The following is a 10,043-nucleotide window of genomic DNA, read 5'->3' as shown; positions in this document are numbered from 1 at the left end:
AGCACAGTGATGGTACCAAATGAATCCAAACTATGCTGCCAAAGTCAAGGAGGAAATCGACAAGTTGCTGAGGGTTGGCTTTATCCGTCCCGTAAAGAAATCTACATAGTTGAGCCCGATAGTAGTCGTACCAAAGAAAAATGGCAAAATTAGAGTATGTGTCGACTACCGAAAGCTTAATGCGGCGACGATAACTGATGCATTTCCACTTCCATTTACGGATGGAGTTTTGGACGCAGTCGCCGGCCATGAGGTATACAGTTTTTTAGACGGATTCAGCGGATACAACCAGATCCGGATGCACCCCGATGACCAGGAGAAAACGGCTTTTGTCACTGAATGGGGAGTGTTTGTTGCCGTAGTGATGATGTTTGGACTCAAAACGGCGCCGGCAACGTTCCAGAGGATCATCATGGAAATATTTGGGAAATCATACCGGCGTTCATGCAGGTGTTCCTCGACGACTTCGCCGTTTACAGCCGGGAAGGAGACCACCTTCAGCACCTTCGACTGTGTCTAGAAAAGTGTAGGGCTTATCGGCTAAGCGTGAATCCGGCGAAGTGTGTATTCGGCGTGTCCAGCAGAACGCTACTGGGGCACATTGTGAGCAAGGAGGGCATCGCCGTGGATCCGGACAAAGTAAAAGCAATTCTAGAGGCACCGGCACCAAAAACGGCAAAGGCATTGAGCCGTTTCTTAGGCCAAATCCGTTGGCATAGCCGAATGCTCCGGTATTTGGCGGACCTAACTACACCATTGCATGCTGTAGTACACCGAACACCGTTCCAGTGGACCGACACCGAAGACAAGGCGTACCAGGCACTCAAAGTTCTATTGTCGCATGCGCCAGTAGTGCAACCCCTGGATTGGGTGAAGGAATTTCATGTGTTCGTGGATGCGTCCGACATTGCAATTGGGAGTGCGTTGATGCAACTTACGGAGCCAAGGTGGTACCGGCCCGTATATTACGCAAGCCGGAAGTTATCCCAAGCTGAACGAAATTATTCCACCATGGAAAGGGAAGCTTTAAGCATGATCTATAGCGTAACAAAATTCAGGCATTATTTATTGGGAAGAAAGTTTTCCTTCCATGTAGATCATTCGGCACTCCTCTACCTAGTGTCCAAAGCGTCACTTACCGGTAAGTTGGCCCGATGGACTTTGCTATTACAGGAATTCGAATTCAAGATATTCCACCGACCCAGCATACAGCACGCAATAGCAGATTATTTAAGCCAACTAGATTCCGGCGAAACCGGCGACGGAGTACTGGAGGAGTTTCCAGATGCCGAGCTATTTCGAGTCACCGCGAAAACAGCAATAGATGAAACGGTGGCACCAGAAGATAAGTGGTTAACAAATATGCACCAATATCTGAGCACCGGACTGCCTCCAGAGGAGATGAACCGAGACGAGAGGAAACGCCTGGCGGTACAAAGCCGGCACTTCTGTTTATTACGGGACATGCTATACCACAAAGGTGCGTACGGTATATGGCGACAAGCGGTGCGCAGCGACGAGAAAGAGGTAATACTACGGGAAGCACACTGCGGAGTCGCCAGAGGCCATTATGCCGGGGATGCTACAGCAAGGAAGATATGGCAAAGTGGCCTATGGTGGCCGACTACATTGAAAGACGCAGTCCGGTACGCGAAAGAGTGTGATCTATGCCAGCCAATGGGCCAGCCAATGGAACAAGCTAGGATGTCGCACCAGCCAGTACTACCGCTAGAACCATTTCAGAAATGGGGACTGGATTTTGTCGGACCTTTTAAACCACCGGCAATGAGAACTGGCAACTGGTATGTGATCGTCGCGATGGACTACTGCACTAAATGGGTGGAAGCCAAAGCCCTACGAGACAACACCGCGGCGTCGATGGCAAAATTCTTATACGAATACATTTGGTGCCGGTACGGATGCCCCATAGAGGTGATAAGCGACCAAGGAGGGCACTTTCTTGGACAGGTAGTGGAGAGCTTGACGTCATTCTATGCGGTAGTACATAAATGGAGCACCCCGTACTACCCACAAGCCAACGGATTAGCAAAACGCTACAGAATATCCTACGCAAGATTGTCAATGAGAATCGGACAGATTGGGACGCGAAGCTGCACAGTGCGCTCTGGGCTTACCGGACAACGTACAAAACAAGCATTCGAACAACGCCATTCCGGTTAGCATTCGGATTAGAGGCAGTCATGCCGGTCGAATTCCAGGTACTGAGCTTACGGATCCAGATTAGGGAACGACTTAATGAAAAGGAATCAGAGGCAATTCGGTTAAAGGCTCAGTGTGAACTAGAAGAACATCGACTGGCGAGCATCATGCACCTGGAATTGGAACAACGGCGACGGAAAGCGTTTGTAGATCGGCACCGGAAGGGAAACGAAAAGATGTTCGAAATCAGCAAGCCGGTACTAGTGTTCCAGACCCGGATGGGTAAAATGCCAGGCAAACTACGGTTTAGATGGACCGGACCATACTGGATCACACGCGGGTTCAATGGGTCTTACCAGTTAGGGACACTTGCTGGCGAGGTACTGGGTAAATGGGTCAACGGATTTAGACTAAAGTCATACAAAGGACCTATGCCCAAGAACCCATTTGAACGAAGGGCCGACACCGAATCGGATGCAGGTAGGCCAACCATGACGGCAACCTATGAGGAAAACTGCTACCACCAAGTCGGTAAGGAGGAGCACCAGCCGGCAATTGGGGAGAGCAAAACGATGGCAAACTGTCACGATGCCGGCAAGATTTTTCATTTGGATAAGGGTCCGGTAGGACCGGAGAAAAATTAACCACACAATTAATTTTAAAAAAATAAAAAATAAAATAAAATAAAATAAAATCGAATGGAATGGAATCAAAGATATCATGCAAAGGAGTGGTGGAAACGGCCATGCAAACGAGGAGTAAAGAGGCACTTTGAAAAGGTACGAGGAGGCTATGAATGGGGCATTAAAACACCGCCACATGGCACGTAATGCTATTATAGTACACGACCTGCAAACTAATAGGCTCGAAAAAGGCACCAAGATGCAAAGAGAAAAACCCCCATGCATCGAGACCTTCTTCTTTCGCGAACCAAGGAGAACAGACGCAGACAGACGCGTGAAGATCAATCGAAGAGAGCTCGCGCATAGAGAACCCCCTCACTTAGAACTCTCTCTCTCACACTCCCTCCACCATCAAACCTCGCCAACGCTCTCCGACCTCGACGCAGAGATGGACTGCCAAATATTGTCTGAAGCCGCCAAGAAATGGCTACGGCAACACAGATTGGCTTGACGATCATGGAGGCGGCGCCACACAAGGTGGCCGAAATGATTATCAAAGAAATCAACACAGAGTTGATCATGGAGGAGGGGATCCGTGCGTTAACAAGCCTTCCGGAAGGGGGCATCTACATGATTGACAATCCTACCTCCGAGCAGCTCATCAAATATTTCGGTGAGTATTCTTTCGCCAGCAAGGGCTACAGGACACAGGGCGGCGAAGATATGTTATTCCGCGAAATTGCCCGTGTACTCCATGAGTTCGGCAACGTATACCCTCGACCCCCCGGTATGCCTCAGAACCGAGCAGGCATGATTATCGCAACGTACGAAGAGGTCAAGGTGGATTGGCCAGTGCTGATCGCCGATGGATTGTGCGCGGCCATTGACACCGTAAGAGGTAAGGAAGGCAAAGAAGGCCAGAAAATATGGCATGCGGTGACGCAATGGCTCACCCTATTGGCGCCACCTGTCGAGCCCGTCCAGACCAAGAAACGGGGAAGAGTACCCGACAACACCCCGAGAGCTGCTTCCAAACGGCAACAGTTGTTGGCCTCCAAGGCCATTAAGGGGAAGACGGCCGACGCAGAGAAGGCGACAAAGGAGTGCGCCAGCCGGAAGCGGCCGACGGACACACACGAGGAGACACCAGCACGGCCCTTGAAGAGCCCACTCCACCGACCGGTCCAGCAAGAAACAAACACCCTAGCAGCAAGAATGAATGTCGGGACTCAGGCGGAGGAAATGGAGGAAGAACCTACGAAGCACCTCCAACGGCGGCCAGTGAAGAGCACCGCAGAATCAGCTGGGAAGCGTTCAGACCCACAGAAGGATGGAACGCCTGCAACCCACACCAAGGGAGGCACCGGAACCGGTTCGAATGGAACCGGTCACAAAAGTCCCTGCACAACAGGCATCTGTTATGATATGGCAAGACTCGAACCCATGACCTTATGGTATATGGGTCAAGCTCTTAACCATCACACCATCTATTGTAATTCATAGGATATTATTTTCATTTATGTTTTATTATAAGAAAGTAATGTATATTCCAGATTTCTCTGGAACATTCCAGAAGTTTCAGGATTACTCTTGACAACACTATAAAAGAAGGCACTAGACATTATGTTGAACCAAATTGGTTCAACGCCAGTCTTAAGCCTCTTAGCTGCTTTGTACTTATCTTTTCACATAATATATTAGCTGTTGTCATCATCTTTCACTCTCTCTCATCCTCGCTATCTCTCTCTCCTCTTCTCACTTCCTCTCTCGGGAATCTCACGCAATCCCGTCTTCTTAGTACTAATAGTACTTCTCTTATTAGTACTAATTCCATCTCTGCTTTAGTACTATTCCTGACAACAGCACCGACAAGCCCCGTAACTCAAGAGCCGGTTATACAAAGGCCAACCTCCTCAGCCGGCCAAGAACAAGCAGACAAGGAGCGGCTAACCGAAACACACCCAGGGCCGGAACGACAAAGTGGTCACCAGGTAGAACGAGAAGGGCAGCTCGACGCAGTAAGGCGGGACCAGCCACCGGCAAGTGAACCCATCAACCAACCCGCCGTGCAGACACAACAACAGGGCACCGGCAGCCAATGGCTCCAATGGATAGGAGAACAAATTTCCGGGGTAGTCGGATACATAGAGGCAGAAGAAAGAGCGCAGACAGAACGGTTGCTCGTCACAACCGATGAACTAGAGACGGCCCGGTCCAGAATCTGGTGCCTCGAACAAGACTTGGATCGGGTCACAGAAGACATGGCTAAAATGGCCTTAACAGCAACACAGATCCAAGCACCGGTGACTCCGGTGGATGTACATACGAATAAGACCCCGGAGACAGAAACTGTTCCGGAGAAAGATGCAGCGCAAGCCCAAGAGCTTGCCGACTTAAGAGACGAACTTGCCACACAAGAAGCATTACGGAGCCGCGAACGTGACTTGAAGAAGGCAGCCAAAGAAGAATTAAAGAAGACTACTGAGAACCTCCGCCGGGCAGAGGAAAACCTGCGTAAAGGACATCAAGCGTACGACTGGCTCAAGGAGGTAAAAAAGAAATTGCTGCAGGAGAAACACAAGCTGCGACGGATGGCGGAGACGGAAATCGAAAGGCTGAAGGAAGAACTCTGTCAACAGAAGGACCGGGAGGACCGCGCACACCGGTCGATCAACGAGAGGCTGAAGCAAAAGACCGATGATTTTGATCATCTGCACCGGGACTACAAGCAACTAGAGGCGGAGTATAAGCAACAACAGGAAAGGCTGGTTGAGCTCCGGCAAGAAGTTGTTAGGGCCACAACGGCACTCGCCGACGAAGAAGCAGAGAATTCAAAGCTATTGGAGGAAGCGGCGATGGACCGGATGGAGCTCCACAAGCAGAACCATGAAGAAAAGGAAAGAGCGACAATGGTGTTACAGAGGTTGCAAACAACCTATCAAAGTCAATTGTCGCATTATAGGGAGCAAGAGGCGGACACGGTCAGAATCATCAAGCAGTTGAAAGAGGAGCGACAAGCCGCGGAGAACAAATCACGGATGGGAACCGAACGGATCCAGTGCATCCTCCAGGCATGGCTCACCAAGACAAAGTGCTTGATTGACGAGAGCTCTGTGCAATGGTGGACAAAATGGGCGCAGAATATGACGGAACTCCAATTTCTTAGGGCGGACGTGGAAAACCGGTGGAAGGAAGGTGACGACTGTTATACGCTAACATCGGAGGACTTCACTGCCATAAGGGATGAGCTAGCTGAAGATTTCACAGCCGTGGCAGATGAACAATTGATCCAGGTCCAGCAGCTCATAGCTCAACTGGACGACGATCGGCTGGAGGCTCAAATCCAGTTTGAGAGCTATGAGCGGTCCCGGCTCCGGGAAGAAAATGCAAGGGAGGCGGCAACGGTCAACCTTAGTGATGAGGAACCGTCGCCGGTACAAGGACCCGACGGGGACCAGGCCGGGATCAGTCAGCCAGCAACAACTCCGATGGAGGAGCCAACGAAGGAAACACCGGTGCCAGAGCGACAAATGGAGCAGCAGCCCCAAACGGAGAAGGCACAAACGGAGCAGCCACCGTAGCAGCCACAAACGGAACAACAGCCACAACAACAACAACAGATTCCCGACAAGCCATTGGAAATTCTGGAGCAAAGCATTCTGGACATTTTGGACGAAGAGTAGCAAGGACGGATAATGGGTTCAACGTACAAGGTACTGTCCCACGGGCGTGCCATGTGTTACCCGGCCGACAAAGAAGGCTTAAGGATGTCCAAACCAGAGTGTGAAAGGAATAGTTTATTTGGGAACTGTTGTAATTATTTTATTAATATGGACGGATGGACTGGAATCGGTATGCCGATCTAGATCCGTACCGATTCCGAATAGGTGCCGGTTGGCACCATTTTGTACTTCGCACCGGAGACCTATATAAAGGCCCAGTTACAATGTAATTGACAGCGGATAATTAATAAAACTTATTTCCTTAACCTTTCAATATTGATTACCGTTCTGTGTTTATTGTATATCTTACGCGTGCTAATGATGTATTGCTAAGTAACCAATTAAGGTCTAATTAAGCGTTGTGTCGTAAGTCATCTTGCTGTAACACCCTTTGGTGAAGTGTCTTAAGTGGACACCCTGTGTTAGGTTGTTGTTTGGCCCTAGGATTAACAGGACACATGTTCGAAGAAAGTACGATTACAACAAGGCTTAGTGTACCAGAGGAGCCCCTGAGTGATTAAAGCACATCTCAACCAAGTCCGGGGCTAGACAAGGGAAGGACAAAATGTCGGAATATGAAGATGCAATCAACAAGAAGTCAATTCACTCCGTTGACAATGAGTTTGAAGGCCTGGACATCCCAATCATCCGAACAAATGGAGCGAAGAAAGCCTTAGACTCTACAAACGAGAAGCTCTGTCGCTCCACCAGAGAGAAAAATCCGATCAGCCGATTCGGCTACGATGAGTATATGGCATACCATTATGCCTTTATGATGAATGTGGTGAGAGTCCGAGAACCGGAAATCTTCTCCGGGGTAGCCAAGGATCCACGATCGATCAAAGCAATGAACGAGGAGATGTAGGCTTTAAGCAAAAACGAGACATGTGATCTCGTCCCCGATACTTCCAGCAAGAAAGTATTCTGTTGTAGATGGATTTTCAAAGTAAAATATAATGCCGACGGCTCAGTAAATCGCTACAAGGCACAACTCATAGCTAAGGGATACGCTCAAATGCACGGAGTCGATTACGAGGAGACCTTTGCCCCGGTGGCAAAGATGACGACTGTTCGGACAATTATTGCACTCATAGCTGCAAAAGGGTGGTACCTCCACCAGATGGATGTAAAGAACACCTTTCTCCAAGGCCCATTGGTCTGGGGATGGTAGTCGGAGGAGATGTTGCAAGAGACCTTGAGCATCCTGAAGAGATGCTGCCAAAATTTGGAGACGAATTGAGGTTCTAGTCACTAATGATTCTGTCTGGGAGGCCATGATGTCGAAATACCTCACGCATGACAAGCACGACGGTTTCCTCGCTAGTGATGGCTTTAGTACACGACACAAAATGTGCCATCTTAGTATATCGATCGACGACGGTTAAGATAGCATCAAACCCCTTCGAGACCGGCAGATCTGTGATAAAATCAAGACAAATAGACTGCCACGACTTACTTGGAATCAGTAAGGGTTCCAACAAGCCATATGGATGGTGTTGGGGTATCTTTGCTCGACAGTAAGCATCACAAGTTCGAACGTAGTCATCGACAAAACGTCGCATATGGGGCCACCAAAAAGATCGTGACAATTTTGGACGTCTTAGTACTACCGAAATGTCCCGCCGTATGGGTGTCGTGACAATTTTGGACGATTTGAAGGCGACAGGAGCAATCGGGGACATATACAAGATTTTTAAAGAATAACAAACCATCATGATACTTGAATTGTTTGTAGTCCATACCTGGTTGTTGAGATTGGGAACAAGATGCCCGAGAGGTATCAATGTGCTCCAGAATGTCTTGAGCAAAACTGTCTAGAACCGTCTCCAAATTTTGGCAACATCTATAAAAAGAGGCACATGGCATTATTGCGAACCAATTCGATTCAACGCCATTCTTAAGCCTCCTAGTTGTTCTTGTATCTTTCTACTTATAATTTATATCTTCTATTGCCATCATCATCATCATCATCATCATCATCATCTCTCTCTCTCTCTCTCTCTCTCTCTCTCTCTCTTGCGCGCGCGCGCGCCAGTTCCACACCATCTTTTCCTCGTAAGTACTCATCCTCCTCTACCTCTAATACTAATTCCCTCTCCATCTTTAGTATTATTCCTAACAATTAGCCTTCATCCAACAATAGGCATATTTTCTTGTTTTCATCCTAACTAAAAATGATATGGCTTAAACTTTGTGACAAGATTATTTCTAAATCTATATGTCCTGAAATTGACAAGATTAGGGAGTTGATTGCAAATCTTCTTAACATGTTTTCATTAGTAACACATTCTACTTAAAAGCGCAATCATCAGTAACAATTGCACATTCCTCCCCATATTTTTATTTTCAAAAATTGGGGATTTTGCATTTGATTTTTTTTGCTATGAGCCCTATAATTTTTTGGCCTTTTGCCAATTTTCTATGGATAGTGGTATTATTCACATTGTAGAAGTACAATGTATCTCTACACACCTCTCTTGTCCATAATGTTTCCGTAATGTCCAATGAGCAACGCTTACCACATACACATTCAAGGATTCTAATGACAGTCAAAGTGATACATTCCAATTAGCAATGGACCCGGTTTCGGCTCAAACCGAACCGAACCAAAAAACGGTGGCTTAATGGTTTATAGGTTAAAAAATAAATAAATAGTTTGGTTTGGTTTCAAATGTTACTAATCGGTTTCGGTTCGGTTCGGTTCAGTTTTTTAAATGACCAGTTTAGTGGTTTAGCGGCTGATCGTTTTATCAGTTTCTATTTATGTGGTTCGGTTTAAAGGTTTAAAGGTTTATAGGTTAAAAAATATTCATAAATATTTTGTATAGGCTCTAACTTTCAGCTTTTAATTTTAAACTCTTGTTTTAACTTATTAAATTTTATATGTATTATATGTATATAGAGTCTCCTTTTCATTTATGATGATTAATTATGATAAGTATGATGATCAAATTTATGATAAGTGTAATGATCAAATTTATGACTAGTATGATGACCAAATTTATGATAAATATGATGACAAAATTTATGATGATTTTCTCACACAAATTTATAATAAGTATGACGATTACTATCAATAAAAAATGGTTTGCTTTGGTTTGGTTTTGATTTATGATAAACTGGTTTGGTTTGGTTTTAAATTTTTCGTAAACGGTTTGGTTTCTCCTATTCTTTAAATGGTTTGATTTAACGGTTCGACTCTAAACGGCTCAGTTTAAATGGCTTCATAAATTTTAAAATAGTTTGATTCGGTTTTTATTATTAATAAATGGTTTGGTTTGGTTTGGTTTGGTTTCAAGGCCAAGAAACCGAACCGGGCCCATTGTTAATTCCACCATGCGAATGGAAACACTATTATAGCTATTTAGCTGCTAAAATGACCACAGCTAAATAGTTTTTTTTATAGCTAATTTTTAGTAGGAAGATCTTAAAGATACGTATCATTTATTATGGAGATGGAAATATTACCATTTATGGTCCACCGTTTAGCTAGTCTTTTTCTGAGATCAAATTCTAATCATCCCTAAATTTGCCAAAA

Source organism: Azolla caroliniana, unplaced genomic scaffold (genome assembly GCF_043228905.1).
Source record: "Azolla caroliniana isolate FFs.n. ecotype wild unplaced genomic scaffold, voAzoCaro1.0.p SCAF_3, whole genome shotgun sequence".
In the NCBI taxonomy this organism is placed as follows: Eukaryota; Viridiplantae; Streptophyta; class Polypodiopsida; order Salviniales; family Salviniaceae; genus Azolla; species Azolla caroliniana.
This window is presented reverse-complemented; position numbering follows the sequence as displayed.